Consider the following 8,661-nt stretch of genomic DNA (forward strand, 5'->3'; position numbering starts at 1 on the left):
GAACTCAAGAAGTTAGATTCCAGAGAATCCAATAACCCTATTTTTAAAAATGGGATACAGCACTAAACAGAGAATTCACAGCTGAAGAATACCAAATGGTGGAGAAGCATCTAAAGTAAAGTTCCACTTCTTTAGTCATCAGGGAAATGCAAATCCAAACAACTCTGAGATTCCACTCCACACCAGTCAGAATGGCTAAGTTAAAAAATTCAGGTGACAGCAAATGCTGAAAAGGATGTGGAGAAACAGGAACACTCCTCCACTGCTGATGGGACTGCAAGCTACAGTCTGAAAATCAGTCTGGCGGTTCCTGAGAAAATTGGAAAATTTATCCTGAAGACCAAGATCAATGCAATCCACCATATAAACAAACTAAAAAAAAAAAAACCATAATCAGCTCATGCTCAAAATTAGTTTACAAAATTTAATACCTTTTCTCCTAAATGTTTTAGAACAATTATGGAAATAAGGGACATACTTAAAAATAATAAAGCCAAATTAGACTAAGCCTATAGCCAACATCATGTTAAGTGGAGAGAATCACAAAGCAATTCCAGTAAAATCAGAAACAAGACAGCGCTTCTCAACTTTCATCTTATTTACACAATATAGTACTTGAAGTTCTAGCTAGAGAAATAAGACAATTAATAAATCAAGGAGATACATAATGGAAAGAAAGAAGTCAATGTATCTTTATTTGCAGATGATATGATAGTGATCTAAGTGACTCAAAAAAAATCAATTAGGGAATCCTTGCCAGAAACATGAAGATACTGTGATGCAGCCTCTTTATAATAATCTCATGCCAGAGGTATGGATTCTGTTTTCATATCAGATCATCAGACACTGCAATGACAACACTTAACATAAGGAGATTCATGAGGAGGCAGGCTCTCTTACCTTACATCTCAGTGAACTGGAGTCTAACATAACAAATACACACAATGAAATGCATTTGAAAATATTAAAATAAAGATTTTAAAAAGGTAAAATTTTCAGTAGTTTATAGTTAGAGAGGGAAGAACATGACAGTTTTCTTATTCATGATATTTGTGAATGAAATGGAGAAGCAAGTGATTTACCTAAAATCAATGAGAGTGTTATAAAAATCTTCCTCTATAAATCCCTGATACATAAAAAGAAAAAAAGTAACAGTCAGTTCTCATATCTTCATCATCATCTGCATTGTAATTTATTCTCCAAAAGCAGCTGATGTCTGTCAAACCGCACAAGATGAGAGAAAACTTCAGAAGCAATAAGGACACAATGAGAGCACACTACTCCCTCATGTCTTCCAGTATCTAAGACTGAGCAGAGGTGAAAACAGTTCCTCGTGCAGACAAACATAACACACACACCTATGTGCCTCTTTTATGACTGTGAATGACTTGGTGGAGGAGGGCACATTTATATCCCCTAGTTCCCTTATACAATATTGTGTCATACTCCCAGGATACATCTGAACTATTCTGGCCTCGGGATCTAGATATGAGGTCTGCAATATTTTTCTAGACTAGTAAGAAAACATGTTATGAAGGCCATGCACTCCAGCCAGGTTGCCATAATTTTTTTCATGTCCATGACATGAATGCCCCAAGGACAATATTCTCTTGAGCAGCTTTGGTCCCCAGCCTTTGTCCACATGCATTTGCATGAATACCATTTTCAAAGATTCTAGTAGATTTCATTAGATTTTCCACAATAAGAAGAGAGGTGAGAAGGTCACCATGAAATTTCCAGAAAATTTATGATTTATTGTGACTCACCAGCCGCCCACTCCAATACCCACACTGATACAGACATTCACAATAAAACTGAGTTCAGGAATCTTGGTCACTACATCATTCAATTCCTATGTTTAGTGTCTTCTAATGAAGTAATTCTTTATTCAGAACAGGGATTTCCTCCAGACTTGCTTCTATTGCTTTGTAATAGCTAGGTTTCATATCTGGTTTCCATATTCAGTCACTTCTTTTTTAAAAAAAAAAAAAAAAAAAAAAAAACTTTGCCTTTAAAAAGAACCTATGTTTGGTTAGCAAGGAAGAATATCATTGTCTAATACAGAATCTCTGAATTAATGTGAATTGGCTTCTCTCATGAATTGTTATTTACAATGTTTTAAATGTTTTAAACAATACATTAAATGAGTGAATCTCACAGTTGCTTTGGCAGAATCTCCTATTAGTCGTTCATCCATCTAATGATGACACTTGTGTGAATTTTATATCTTGACTATCCTGGATTAAAGGGTCATAAATGTGCATAAAACTATAGGATGGTGAGTTACACAGGTTGGTTACACACCCTAGAGTAATAAAGAGGGACCCCATAATTTGAATTGTAATTTTTTGATGTAATCTTATAATAATTTCCATAATGGCCACAGTAGGTAGATTCGATTTCCTCTTGAAGAAGATTCTGTCACTATAAAAGCTGAGCTACTTTGTTGCATTTATTTTCTGCATGTTTTCTGTCCTTAGTTTATTGGTATGGAATACCATGTGGATGTAAGCTGTGCTTTCTATCAGTAGAAGTTTGAAACTTTAAAAAAAAAAACAACTTTGTATCCTATGTTTGTTATTTTTCATATCTTCTCAGTACTTTTGCAAGCTTACTGAATGGGTGAATACAGCACGGTTCAAACTTTGTCTAAGAGAACCAGGGGGTATAAATGTGCTCTCCTCCAACACCCAGTCATTCACTGCCATAAAAAAGGCACATAGGTGTTTGTTATGTTTGTCTGTGTGAGGAACTGTTTTCACCTCTGCTCGGTCTTAGACACGGGAAGACATGAGGAAGTAGTGTGCTCTTGTTATGCCCCATCTTTATGTATTCTGGATGCTAATCACTTGTAAAGGGAAGAAAAGACAGACTTTGTTTGCATTTTTGAGGCTGTCTTACCACTGGGTTCTTGTTGTGAAGACACTTTCTATCTGCAGTGTTTCATATGGCAGCTCTTTTTTTTTTTTTTTTGGTTTCTGGAATTGTACCTTCATTTCTTTTCTTTTTTTTTTTTTTTTTTTTTTTCTTTTTTTTTTCTTATTATTATTCGATATAATTTATTTACATTTCAAATGATTTCCCCTTTTCTAGCCCCCCCACTCCCCGAAAGTCCCGCAAGCCCCCTTCTCTTCCCCTGTCCTCCCACCCACCCCTTCCCACTTCCCCGTTCTGGTTTTGCTGAATACTGTTTCACTGAGTCTTTCCAGAACCAGGGGCCACTCCTCCTTTCTTCTTGTACCTCATTTGATGTGTGGATTATGTTTTGGGTATTCCAGTTTTCTAGGTTAATATCCACTTATTAGTGAGTGCATACCATGATTCACCTTTTGAGTCTGGGTTACCTCACTTAGTATGATATTCTCTAGCTCCATCCATTTGCCTAAGAATTTCATGAATTCATTGTTTCTAATGGCTGAATAGTACTCCATTGTGTAGATATACCACATTTTTTGCATCCACTCTTCTGTTGAGGGATACCTGGGTTCTTTCCAGCATCTGGCAATTACAAATAGGGCTGCTATGAACATAGTAGAACATGTATCCTTATTACATGGTGGGGAGTCTTCTGGGTATATGCCCAGGAGTGGTATAGCAGGATCTTCTGGAAGTAAGGTGCCCAGTTTTCGGAGGAACCGCCAGACTGATTTCCAGAGTGGTTGTACCAATTTGCAACCCCACCAGCAGTGGAGGAGTGTTCCTCTTTCTCCACACCCTCTCCAACACCTGCTGTCTCCTGAATTTTTAATCTTAGCCATTCTGACTGGTGTAAGATGAAATCTTAGGGTTGTTTTGATTTGCATTTCCCTAATGACTAATGAAGTTGAGCATTTTTTAAGATGCTTCTCCGCCATCCGAAGTTCTTCAGGTGAGAATTCTTTGTTTAACTCTGTACCCCATTTTTTAATAGGGTTGTTTGGTTTTCTGGAGTCTAACTTCTTGAGTTCTTTATATATATTGGATATTAGCCCTCTATCTGATATAGGATTGGTGAAGATCTTTTCCCAATTTGTTGGTTGCCGATTTGTCCTCTTGATGGTGTCCTTTGCCTTACAGAAACTTTGTAATTTTATGAGGTCCCATTTGTCAATTCTTGCTCTTAGAGCATACGCTATTGGTGTTCTGTTCAGAAACTTTCTCCCTGTACCGATGTCCTCAAGGGTCTTCCCCAGTTTCTTTTCTATTAGCTTCAGAGTGTCTGGCTTTATGTGGAGGTCCTTGATCCATTTGGATTTGATCTTAGTACAAGGAGACAAGGATGGATCAATTCGCATTCTTCTGCATGCTGACCTCCAGTTGAACCAGCACCATTTGTTGAAAAGGCTATCTTTTTTCCATTGGATGTTTTCAGCCTCTTTGTCGAGGATCAAGTGGCCATAGGTGTGTGGGTTCATTTCTGGATCTTCAATCCTGTTCCATTGATCCTCCTGCCTGTCACTGTACCAATACCATGCAGTTTTTAACACTATTGCTCTGTAGTATTGCTTGAGGTCAGGGATACTGATTCCCCCAGATTTCCTTTTGTTGCTGAGAATAGTTTTAGCTATCCTGGGTTTTTTGTTGTTCCAGATGAATTTGATAATTGCTCTTTCTAACTCTGTGAAGAATTGAGTTGGGATTTTGATGGGTATTGCATTGAATCTGTATAGTGCTTTAGGCAAAATGGCCATTTTAACTATATTGATTCTGCCGATCCATGAGCATGGGAGGTTTTCCCATTTTTTGAGGTCTTCTTCCATTTCCTTCTTCAGAGTCTTGAAGTTCTTGTCATACAGATCTTTCACATGTTTGGTAAGAGTCACCCCAAGATACTTTATACTGTTTGTGGCTATTGTGAAGGGGGTCATTTCCCTAATTTCTTTCTCAGCCTGCTTATCCTTTGAGTATAGGAAGGCCACTGATTTGCTTGAGTTGACTTTATAACCTGCCACTTTGCTGAAGTTGTTTATCAGCTGTAGGAGCTCTCTAGTGGAGTTCTTTGGGTCACTTAGGTAGACGATCATGTCGTCTGCAAATAATGATAGTTTGACTTCTTCCTTTCCAATTTGTATCCCTTTGACCTCCTTATGTTGTCGAATTGCCCGAGCTAGTACCTCAAGTACAATATTGAAAAGATAAGGAGAAAGGGGGCAGCCTTGTCTGGTCCCTGATTTCAGTGGGATTGCTTCAAGTTTCTCTCCATTTAGTTTGATGCTGGCTACCGGTTTGCTGTATATTGCTTTTACTATGTTTAGGTATGGGCCTTGAATTCCTGTTCTCTCCAAGACTTTAAGCATGAAGGGATGCTGAATTTTGTCAAATGCTTTTTCAGCATCCAATGAAATGACCATGTGGTTTTGTTCTTTGAGTTTGTTTATGTAGTGGATTGTATTGATGGATTTCCGTATATTGAACCAACCCTGCATTCCCGGGATAAAGCCTACTTGATCATGGTGGATGATCGTTTTGATGTGTTCTTGGATTCGGTTGGCAAGAATTTTATTGAGTATTTTTGCATCGATGTTCATAAGGGAAATTGGTCTGAAGTTCTCTTTCTTTGTTGGATCTTTGTGTGGCTTTGGTATCAGCGTAATTGTGGCTTCGTAGAAGGAATTGGGTAGTGTTCCTTCTGTTTCTATTTTGTGGAATAGTTTGAAGAGTATTGGTGTTAACTCTTCTTTGAAGGTCTGGTAGAATTCTGCACTGAAGCCATCTGGTCCTGTGCTTTTTTTGGTTGGAAGACTTTCTATGACTCCTTCTATTTCTTTAGGCATTATGGGACTGTTTAGATGGTCTAGTTGGTCCTGATTTAATTTTGGTATTTGGTATCTGTCAAGGAAATTGTCCATTTCCTCCAGATTCTCCAGTTGTGTTGAGTATAGGCTCTTGTAGTAGGATCTGATGATTTTTTGGATTTCCTCAGTTTCCGTTGTTATATCTCCCTTTTCATTTCTAAGTTTGTTAATTTGGATACTTTCTCTGTGCCCTTTGGTCATTCTGGCTAAGGGTTTATCTATCTTGTTGATTTTCTCAAAGAACCAGCTCCTGGTATTCTTGATTTTTTGTATGGTTCTCTTTGTTTCTACTTGATTGATTTCGGCCCTGAGTTTGATGATTTCCTGCCTTCTACTCCTCCTGGGCGAAATAGCTTCTTTTTGTTCCAGGGCTTTCAGGTGTGTCATTAAGCTGGTAATGTATGCTCTCTCCATTTTCTTTTTGGAGGCACTCAGGGCTATGAGTTTTCCTCTTAGCACTGCTTTCATTGTGTCCCATAGATTTGGGTATGTTGTGTTTTCATTTTCATTGTGTTCTAAAAAGTCTTTAATTTCTTTCTTTATTTCTTCCTTGACCAAGGTATCATTGAGTAGAGTATTGTTCAGTTTCCACGTGTATGTGGGCTTTCTGTTGTTTCTGTTGCTATTGAAGACCACTTTTACTCCATAGTGATCAGATAGGAGGCATGGGATTAGTTCGATCTTCTTATATTTGTTGAGGTCTGTCTTGTGACCAATTATATGGTCGATTTTGGAGAAGGTACCATGAGGTGCTGAGAAAAAGGTATATTCTTTTGTTTTAGGATAGAATGTTCTATATATATATCTGTTAAATCTAATTGGTCCAAAGCTTCAATTAGTTTCATTGTGTCCCTGTTTAGTTTCTGTTTTCCTGATCGGTCCATTGAGGAAAGTGCAGTGTTGAAGTCACCCACAATTATTGTGTTAGGTGCAATGTGTGCTTTTAGTTTTAATAAAGTTTCTTTTACAAAAGAGGGTGCCCTTGCATTTGGGGCATAGATGTTCAGGATTGTCAGTTCTTCTTTTTGTATTTTTCCTTTGACCAGCAAGAAGTGTCCCTCAGGGTCTCTTTTGATGACTTTGGGTTGAAAGTCAATTTTATCTGATATTAAAATGGCTACTCCAGCTTGTTTCCTGAGACCATTTGCTTGTAAAATTGTCTTCCAGCCTTTTACTCTAAGGGAGTGTTTGTCTTTGACCCTGAGGTGTGTTTCCTGTAAGCAGCAAAATGTAGGGTCCTGTTTACGTATCCAGTCAGTTAGTCTGTGTCTTTTTATTGGGGCATTAAGTCCATTGATGTTAAGAGATATTAAGGAATAGTGATTGTTACTTCCTATCATTTTTGACGTTAATTTTTTAAATTTGAATGCTTAACTTCTTTTGGGTTTGATGAAAGGTTACTATCTTGCTTTTTCCAGGGTGAAGTTTCCCTCCTTGTATTGGTGTTGTCCTCCTATTATCCTTTTTAGGGCCGGGTTTGTGGATAGATATTGGGTAAACTTGGTTTTGTCATGAAATATCTTAGTTTCTCCATCTATGGTGATTGAGAGTTTTGCTGGATATAGTAGTTTTGGTTGGCATTTGTGTTCTCTTAGAGTCTGCATGAGATCTGCCCAGGACCTTCTAGCCTTCATAGTCTCAGGTGAAAAGTCTGCTGTGATTCTGATAGGTCTTCCTTTATATGTTACTTGGCCTTTTTCTCTTACTGCCTTTAGTATTCTTTCTTTGTTTAGAACATTTGGTGTTTTGATTATTATGTGACGGGAAGTATTTCTGTTCTGGTCCAGTCTGTTTGGAGTTCTGTAGGCTTCTTGTATATTCATGGGCATCTCTCTCTTTAGGTTAGGGAAGTTTTCTTCCATAATTTTATTGAAGATATTTGCTGGCCCTTTAAGTTGTAAATCTTCACTCTCCTCTATGCATATGGCAGCTCTTAAAGGTTCTTCAAAGCTGTTGACAAACAGCAGGGATGCCACTGACTTCACATGTGCTTGGAAGAAGAATCATACATAAGTCTCTTTCAAACCTACACGTCATATATTGACCTTGAATGTATTTTTCCCCATAAAATAAGAGACAAAGTTCCATGTTGTTTTGGGACACAAAGATTTATCTTATACTTAATTTGTTTTCTGCCTTGATACTTACTTACTGGAGTCATATAGTAATGGGAGGGACAGGTAAGCAGAGCAGACATATCTTGAACGGAGAAATGAAAGCATAGCAATGAGGGATTTGATCAGAAATAATGACTCATTAAATATGGCTGGGACCATTCCCTCAGAATGTTATTCCTCAGGGACAGAGTCCTGAGAAGGAGGATTCAAGTAATCAGAGATTAAATGGATATCACATATGGTCCTGAGGAGTCTTGCATATTCTGGTTATTATGTCACATAAGCTTACTTTGAAGTGAAGTACAGCATTTCATATATTGTCTTTGAAGGTGAAATAGGTCAATATTTACAAAAATTAAACAATGGAACTAAGTCAGTAGTAGTTAATTAAACCATGCTGTGCCATAAAAACACAGGATTTCTCAAGACCATTACAGACCAAACACACAGTGGGTTTAGGACTAACAACCATAACCCAGCAACCATCTTTGCTCCTATGACTGAGCAGACACAGTCCAGCCAGCTACACATAGATCACCTGTGTATTATTGCTTGGCACACAGCCTGCCAGGACTCCACCTGCACCCAGGAGCTGGGCAGCACTGCCACAGCCATCTGTGCACTTAGTCTGCTAGGGGATATCTGCTCTACATTGAGTACCACGATTAGAGGTGAGGTCGCCATCTTCACTCCTGCGACTGAGCGGGCTGCTACAGCCAGGAAAGCAGAGAACACCCAAGTATAAGATCACTTGGGATTTTGTTTTTCAG

Source organism: Apodemus sylvaticus, chromosome 20, assembly GCF_947179515.1.
Source record: "Apodemus sylvaticus chromosome 20, mApoSyl1.1, whole genome shotgun sequence".
Taxonomy (NCBI): domain Eukaryota; kingdom Metazoa; phylum Chordata; class Mammalia; order Rodentia; family Muridae; genus Apodemus; species Apodemus sylvaticus.